This window comes from Octopus bimaculoides, chromosome 21, assembly GCF_001194135.2.
Source record: "Octopus bimaculoides isolate UCB-OBI-ISO-001 chromosome 21, ASM119413v2, whole genome shotgun sequence".
NCBI classification, from domain to species: domain Eukaryota; kingdom Metazoa; phylum Mollusca; class Cephalopoda; order Octopoda; family Octopodidae; genus Octopus; species Octopus bimaculoides.
In genome coordinates, this window is record NC_069001.1 from 3,312,900 (window position 1) to 3,320,199 (window position 7,300).

Sequence of the window (7,300 nt, forward strand, 5' to 3'; positions counted from 1 at the left end):
AAAGCACAATTGAGCTGGGAAAGTTAGAGGGTGCAGAAGTGAGAGTGAGGGGGGGGGGGCAAGTAGCAGGAGTAGTAAAGATGATACGGTACAGCGTACACCTACCCTTTTGCTGCATACTGAGTAAGGCCATTTTCCTGAAGGTACCAGGGTCCCACTTTCTTTCCTACTTACTAAAAAACCTTTGCCTTTGTTAGATTTACCACAAGGCCTCTCTATTCTAGGTTCAGCCTCCATCCCTAAACTTTCTTTTTTAATTCCCCCATAGACTCAGGTATGAGAACTAGATCATCAGCATGGACAGCCAGTTTTCAACTTTTCTATGATGGTTTGTAGGACTACTATGAATTAGAGAGAACTGAGGACTGAACCTTGGTGAACCCCCACTTTCATGCCAAATTCATTACAACAGTGCTTGCCAACTCTCACTTTACATACTGCATCATCGTACATAGCTTGAACTGCCTGCACAAGCCATTCATCAACACCTAGTTTCCTCAGAGCCCACCAAATTACCGAACATGGTACATCAGGCCAAGAGGAAATAGAAACCTTGCTTGGAATTAGGTGAGGATCAGTGGACAAGAAGGGCACCCAGCCATGGAAAATCTACTTCAACAAACTAAATAGATAGTATGGTCATGGCTGGAATGCTTTTGATCAGAGGCCTGCTCAATCAGAAGTGACCTGGCAACGGTAAAAACAATATCAAAACATCCTGTTTCCAAATAAGATAATATTTCCAAGTGGTCAGAAAATGTCATTTGCAGAATACTGGCAATGAATGACATTCATTTACAACAATCACATGATGTCAAAACAAGGAGACAGAAAAATGCACATTCACATGCATACACACACACACACACATCTAGAATCACAAGTTGTAACTTGCCTGAAGACCCTATGCACCTACAGGTGAAACTCAAAGTAGCAACAGACTGACTTCACCATAGGCGCAGACATGGCTGTGTGGTAAGAAGCTTGCTTCCCAACCACATGGTTCCAGGTTCAGACCCACTGCATGGCACCTTGGGCAAGTGTCTTCTACTATAGCCTCGGGCCGACCAAAGCCCTGTGAGTGGATTGGGTAGACGGAAACTGAAAGAAGTGTGATGTATACATAAATATATATGTATATAAAAGCAAAACATTCTTAATTTATCGACCCCAGAAGGATGAAAGGCAGAGTCAACCTTGGAAGAATTTGAAAATAATAGGAGAGAGAGAGTAGTGTGAAACTAGATTTGTTAGGAGAGGAAAATACTTTAATTCCTTTTTATATCAACCCACTTGAGACCACTTCTCATTCTAGGATACAAATTCCATTTCAAAGTGGTTAAGAATCATGCTTTCCAGCTACATGGTTTCATGTTCAGTCCCACCATGTAGCACAAGGGGCAAGTATTATCTACTACAGCCATGGGCTGAACTAAACCAGAAAGTGAAAATAACCATTTGTGTATGTGTATGTGTGTGTGTGTGTGTTTGTCTTGACATCAAGTGACTGATGTATATGAATGCCATTCATCTTCAATATTCTGCAAAAATGCATTCAACCATGGGGAAATATTACCTTGCTTGGAAACAGGTAAGGAAGAGCATCCAGCTGTAGAAGATTTGCCTCAATAAACTCTGTCGAACCCATGTAAGCATTGAAGAGCAGTCGTTAAAATAATGACAGTGAAAATGATCTAAATTAAAAGCTGCTATCAAGTTATGTTCCAAACACGCAGCTTAATAATGACAAAGTTATTTTGATAAATTCTTCATTATTTTCAAAATTAACTGCAACAAAAGCAGTGTACTTCAACAGAAATATGGTAACAAAAGTGCTAAGTGGGCGAAATCTGAAGCAGATGGGAAAAACTGAAGGATGATTATCATTATTAGTGGAAAGGTATCAAGAAGAATATGAAACAAAGAAACAAAGTGTTCATCATCATAATAATTGTAGCAACGTCCACTTTGTCATTTCTCCATGAGCTGGACAGAGTTTACTGAGCGAGATGTTTTATGGCTGTGTACCCTTTTTGCCACCAACAGTTATCTGTTTTCAAGCAAGCCCCAAGGCCAGACATGTTTTTGTAGAATACTGGAAATAAAGGAGACTGTTTATGTTATTCATTTACAAGTATCACACAATGTCAAGACAAGGAGACAAACACAGGCACACATATATATGTTTATATGTACATACATGCACACAACTGGCTTCTTTCAGTTTCCATCCACCAAATCCACTCACAAATTTTTGTTGGCCCAGGGCTATAGTAGAAGACACTTGCCCATGGTGCCACACAGTGGAAGAGAACCTGAAACCATGTTGTTGGGAAACAGACTTCTTAAGTCCACAGCCACACCCCTCCTCTGTTCCCTGCTATGTTCCTTCCCCAATTAGTAACTACTAATCTCTAACTCTCCCTAGTACCACCTGATTACTATTATAAATCTGTTCCTCTCATCTTACTCTCCCTCATTGCCTTGGCATAAAGTCATCACCCACTCTCTCATCTGTTCTCTTTCAGTTACAGGGGTCACTTTATGACATGATTTTCACTAGTGTTGGTGTAACTTTATAAGTGTACACATTATATAATCTATAAAGTGGTTGGCATTAAGAAGGGTATCCAGTTGCAGAAACCATGTCAAAGTAGACACTGGATCACAACACAATCCCCGGACTTGTCAGAGCTTGTTGAAAAACCCAACCTATCTCAGCATTGTATGTTGGACATTAAATAACGATGATGATTATATATATAATTCTATTTTTGCTGTACATGCACATAACTTAATATCATTTTCCAGCTGACATATTTTCCATCCACATTTCCCACTCTTAAATATTTTATCTCATATATCACAAAGTGAACTGTGATATCCATGAAGATGAGTAATGATAGAGAGGAATGTCTTTTTACATGTTCCAGTCATTAGGCTGTGGCCATGCTGGGGCAGTCATATGGATTGACCCCAGTGCCTTTTTTTCTTCTAAAGCCTAGTACTTATTCTATTGATCATTTTTGCTGAACCACTAAGCCACAGGGACATAAACACATCAACACCGGTTGTCAAGTGGTGGTGGGGGACAGACAGACACACACACACGATGGGTTTCTTTCAGTTCCCATCTACTAAATCCATTCACAAGGCTTTGGTCAGCCCAAGGTTATAGAAGACACTTGCCCAAGGTGCCATGCAGTTGATTGAACCTAAAACCATGTGGTTGGAAAGCAAGCTTCTTACCACACAACCGTGTCTGCACCTAATGTTGGTGCAGAACAACCCAAAAGACTGTTCGCACTGTGAATTTATGTCTTTGTGAATTACACAAACAGGAAGAATAACACACAAATATACTATATAAAGGAATCCTGAAATATCTGAGTTCCCTTGAAGGACTCCTAGACGTTTCAGTGACCCCTCAACTTTTCGGCCAGCATTGAACTAAAGACAGTTGGTTACTTGTTTAACAACACAATATATAGTAATTGTTGACATAACAAACGACTTGTATATAACTCACTCATGAACAGATAATGAGATGATGCAGTCTACAAATATACAAGTATGTATATCAATAAAAAATAAAGGCTGTCACAGAACGGTTGTAAAAATTCTTGACTTATAATGTAAACAAATACCTCCATAGATGAACTCATGCTTGTTTGAGTTGATATGCATGAAGACCCATATATCTGTGCATCTCTTTCTCTCTCTCTAAATATATATTTATATATATATACACACACAACACTCTACCCAGGCCTCTGGGTGTGTTTAGTAGAATTCACTCAATTACAAGAATTCGAGTCAGGTTCCTAGTTTGAAAAAACTATACTTTCCTCCACCTTCCACATGCCTCGGAGACACTGAAAAGGGTCTCTGGGAACTGCACTATCTCTTGACCAAGTAATTGTATGTGTCTGTCTGTCTATATATATATATATACACACACACACACTTGTGAAAACAATACATACATACACACATTTCGGCCATTGACTTGTGACAAACGAGGTTGATAACATCGCTCTCACCCCGCCTAGTACGTATTTTGACGATATCTATTTGTCGTACAGCTATGCAACGGCATAAAGGGACGTAACATGAAAAACACCGGTTTTGAGACCGGTGTAGCAGAAATACACACACCCACATATATATATATATATATATATATATATATATATATATATATATATATATATATATATATATATATATATATATATATATAAGTATTTGCGTGTGTACAATTTCCGTCTACTAAATTACACTCACAAGGTAGTTTGTCAAATCGAGGCTATAGTTGAAGACGCTAACCAGAGATGTCGCGCAGTAGGATCGAACACCGATCCACGTGGTTGCAAAGGAAACTTCTTAGGCACACAGCCATGATTGTACCCATATATGTATGTGTATATACGTGCATGTGATTTCACATATATATAAACATCACATAAGCATATATGCATACACACATGTGGATTTATAAATACACACAGATTATGCATAGCGCTTATTGTGTTTCCTCTCCCTTAACCGTAACGACCATAACCCTTTTGGTGATGGTGGGGAAGCGAATAAACGCCGAATTGTAACATAAATTATATTTAACTCGAGATCATATATTGAGTGATCTTTCATGACATGTGAACACCACTCTCTCTCTCTATATATATATATATATATATCTGTGTGTGTGTACACACATATATATAGACATATACACTATAGATATACATATATAGAGTTTGTATAATAAAAAAAAAACACTGTCGAGGTAATACAAAATTAATTAAATATACGTAATGTGGTGTGTGTGTGTGTGTGTGTGTGTGTGTGTGTGTGTGTGTGTGTGTGTGTGTGTGTGTATATACGTAATAAATGTACGGGAATATAAAGACAAACACACATAGATGCATAGCAATATAACACAACGTTCATAATAAATGGGGAAAATATATTAATGTCTTAATAAACCTGAGGAGATATGATATAATGAGTGTATTTTACACTATATCTCGCCTCCACCACCACGACACTATCGCTAGTGATATATAGTATTTCTAAATCCTGCTACTGCCACCATCACTACTACTACTACTACTACTACTATACGGACATGTTCGTGTTATTACATATCAACTCGCATACTAATGTCCTTCTATATAAACACATAGAACACTAACGAAAGGCTACTAACCCGTCGACACCACTAATAGCTGATAGTGTTCCTTTTAATAATATCGCTAGGTCGAGCTTTGCAAGGACTTCCTATTATACTTCATCTATAGCAATATTTTCTATTATCATTGCCATCATGAAACATATAATTAAAAGAATAACCCCGCTTTATCGTTAAAAACTATCAAACGGGTTGATTGAAACGAAAGATGATACATACAAGTACACATATGAATATATATATAGAAAAGGGGAAGAGATGGTTGATTCCGACATACCTTTGATCAGTTTAACAAGACAGCATCCCTCTCTGTGAAATTGTGTATCAAATTTGGGTCTTAAAATCTGTTGGTCTTCTTTATCCTCTTCTTTTTTTTAGTAATGAATTAATAAGAAATGAAGAGACGATGTTAGTGAGTGAGAAAGAGAAGCTGTCAATCTCACAAGCCGTCTTTCTCTCTCGGTATGTCCCTCTCTATCTCTCTCCCGATCTCTCTCTCTCTCTCTCTCTGAATCTATGTAAGTCCCTCTCTCGATCTCTCTTTGTCTCTCCCTCCCCCTCTCTCTATGTCCTCCTCTCTCTATATCTCTCTGCTCCTCACTCCTACCCCGATCTCACTTTCACTCGCTGCTCACTCAGCAAACGTAAGTAAAGCTACAACGAACACTTCGTTTCGTAACAACCTTTGCATTCCTTCTCCCGTGAATTTACTAAAACTGCTAGTTAAAAAAAATCAAATGTTTAACTGAATAAAATAATCTTTCAGAAAAAATTATACATACTAATATTTTACAAATAAATGGGTTCTTAGAAAAACACTGGAATTATTAGCTTTAACTGAACAATCAGTAAAATATCACGTTTTGAGAACAAACCGGTCCTCCACTGAAAATAGTTACCGAATTAAAAGAATTCTGAGCACTTAATTAATAAGTTTAAAAAATTAAATTTTGTTTGAAAAAATTACAGAAAGTTTGATTTTATTAGTTTATCTACTCTTTAGTGTCCAAACTGTTTGTAATTTTAATAAAATTATGTTTTGTTCAACTTTAGTATTTTAAAATAATCAATACTGTGAAAGAATTCACCGGTGCTTTCAAGAGGCGATAATATTGTTTCGGTAAGTAGAAACGTTGAAACGTTAAGAGGTCTGTGTACCTGAGCGATCTTCCTAGTCATCATTCACCATTATCTTCATCTATCATTGTAAATTAAATTGACATCTACTCAGTGGCCACTGAGCATGAAAACTATTCGTTATTTCAGCGACGATCATTTCCAACAAGTGCTTTGTGGGGCAACGAGGAAATTTTCTCACATGCTATGGATATTTATTGATAGTACTGGATAAGGCAGAGCAGTAGCTATTGTTATATATAATTTTATACTGCATATATATCACATGTCGGACTTTTATATATATATAGTTTTAAGATACACCTAGTAGATGCTCTCAGATGCATCATGAGAAATATTTCTGGAGTCTAAATGGAGAGGGTTCAGGTCTTTCAACATCAGATTCTCTTGCCCGGAAGAGGTACAAAGAAAATGTGAAGTGTGCAAGTCCAGAGCCAACTTCACCCCTTCACTCCCTGCAGACCACCAGTGTGTGTCCTGTGGTGGAGCCTTCCAAACACATCAGACTGATCAGCCATAGCCGGGTGCACTGTGCCCTGTTTTCTTCTCCCAATTGATGTCCTTGTTCATTGTCAATGACAGATGAACTAATAATAATAATAAGGACATGTACCGAGAGTGATAAAAATCAAACATTCAGTCAACATCATGGTGTTTGGAGTGATCATTAGTGATGGAGATGTTATACCTCCATTCATTTTCCTACACGGCCTCAGACTCAATACAGAGGCCTACATCAAGTGCCTAGAGGAGGTAGTGCTGCCGTGGGTCAAAAGCATGGCTGCTGGAGGTCCTATGTCTGGCAACAGGGCTCTGCACCATGCCACACAAGCAGGAGGACCCAGCCATGGCTGTCAGTCAATTTCTGAAACCACATCACTCCTAACATCTGGCCACCTAACTCCCCAGACTGCAACCCCCTTGATTATTATGCATGAGACACAGTTGAGCAAGAGACCAACAAAACTC

General features: G+C 38.1%; 1 protein-coding gene across 1 annotated transcript in view; it reads left to right on the forward strand.

Annotated features, from left to right (window-relative positions):
• The first annotated feature begins 6,247 nt into the window (after positions 1–6,247).
• The window catches only part of LOC106873710 (NADPH-dependent diflavin oxidoreductase 1), a 15,498-nt gene continuing 14,445 nt past the window's right edge, over positions 6,248–7,300 (forward strand). The window contains exon 1 of the mRNA XM_014921223.2: positions 6,248–6,314. The gene's annotated coding sequence lies outside the window, so the exon portion shown is untranslated. The remainder of the gene's footprint in view (positions 6,315–7,300) is intronic.